Genomic DNA, 2,083 nt, shown 5'->3' on the forward strand with positions numbered 1-2,083 from the left:
TTTATAAAGAATATCTCTTTGGATTTGAGACTTTAGTCTTTGCAACTTTAGGGATCTTATCTATTCACGAACAGCTTGTAACACTCCAAAGAGAAAGGAAAATTTGAAATTGCATCATATGACCCCTTTAAACAAAAACAATTAAACATTGGCACATAACTTTCGTGCTACTGACATGAGTGATGCCTCAAATCTTGCAGCTTGTTTTTTTTTCTTCTAATTTTTGCCTTTGTTGGGACATGAAAGTATAGGGAATTGACAGAAAGCAAATTGGAAAAGAGAAGGGGACGGAATCAGGAAAGGACAAAAAGTTGGGACTCGAATTTAGGTTGCCCTAAATGAGTCGCTACACTGTAAAAAATATATTTTTCAAAGTTATATATAAAACAAAGATCACTGGAGTACCTTTTACAAGAAAATACTATTTCAGTCAATCTATTAAGTTTAAATGTGTTCCTTGCTGTTTCTTTGTAATTATTTGTGAAAATTACTAGCAATTTCTGAGTGAAAATTGCTTCAAAGTAATTTTTTTCAGTGTACATGTTGGAGCGTTGCCCAAAAAGCTTGTTGAGGAGAGGAGTGCTATTACTTTTCTAACCCATCTGATTTATGAGTTTTTTTGGAAATAAAATTCCCACAAACTCACATTGAAGGAGGCATGTTTTTTTTTCTACTTTTTTTTGGATGATGGTCAATAGCCATAGCTCCTAATAAAAGTTTTTAAAATAATAAATTCTTTTAATAAAAGAGTTTTTTGTTCTCTTGTCATAGTCCATTGATATTTGGGCAAAAATCAATGATGTCATGCTTTCCCAGACTGTCAGTTCATGTGTCACTGGTAGCCCCCCATCACCACAGATCACAAAAGAACAACTAGGGCGTAACCGTCAATGAAGGAGCCAGACAGCAACGTTCACCCCCATCCAAACACTTAACCGAGCTTCAGCAGCCCATGCAGAATCTGCACCTGCAGGATTCTCTGGAAAGATCTACATATTTCTATAGAATTGGAGCGCTTATCATTTATAACATCCTAAACATCTCATGCATATTTGCATGGCATTTGCATGTTTGCTTAATAAATATTTTGGCTAATTTGATTATGCTTTCAACCACCAATACGAGTCTAATAGTCTCAGAGCCATTTAAATTTTCTCCAAAATAAAGAAGAAAAAAAATAAATCCTTAATAATATACAATAATTGAAAGCATTTTAGTCATTTTATTAAGACTTATGAAGTCATGCTTCATGCTGATTTGATTGCTAAAATGCTAAAAAATAATTATTTTCCATGGCTGAACACAGACGGGCTCTTATGCAGCACTATTCGTGGTTTTATTTGTTTGTTTTTCGTAGTCGACTTTAATGCTCCCTGTCCGTGAGGGTGTGATAATAGGAGTCTGTATAAGCCTCTAATGACATGGTGTTGTCGTAATTGCTGGTTACTGCTGTGTGGGGCAGTGCGTGCATGTGAGAGAGTATGGAGTAGGAAGGTAGGGCTTGTTGTAGGGATAAATAGGTCTGTTAGTGAAGGCTTTACCCTCGTCACTGATGAAATCCCCTCTCAGAACAGAGTGATCCCAAAACCTCTGAGAGACGGCCCGAGGGCCACTCACACACACACACACACACACACACAGGTACACAAAGTTATGACCTTTTTCGGTTTGATATGTGATTTTTAAGCTCAGTTTGAATGCTACTACTACTACTACTACTACTATATAATAAAAACTCAGAAAACTGAAGAGTTAATAATTTGCTTTATGGCAACTCAAGTTAATTGCACTTTAATATGTTGGGTTATAACTATTCATAAACACAACATGGCTGAAAGGTTAATTTTACGTTACAAAATTATTAGAAAGTGAATGAAATGTTTACTATACATTATGGTAACAGGGTTTACAGTTTACCAAGTCTTGTGGTAAAGTTCATGAAAATACAACATGCCTCTCTTAGAAAGTAAAAAAAAACAGCAGCTTTTTACTATAAAAATTTAACCAATTAAAAAAAACGTTAAAAAAAAAAAAAAATATATATATATATATATATATATATATATATAATATAATTTTTGGT

The sequence above is a fragment of the Sinocyclocheilus anshuiensis genome, unplaced genomic scaffold, assembly GCF_001515605.1.
Source record: "Sinocyclocheilus anshuiensis isolate Anshui unplaced genomic scaffold, SAMN03320099.WGS_v1.1 scaffold1163, whole genome shotgun sequence".
Classification (NCBI taxonomy): Eukaryota; Metazoa; Chordata; class Actinopteri; order Cypriniformes; family Cyprinidae; genus Sinocyclocheilus; species Sinocyclocheilus anshuiensis.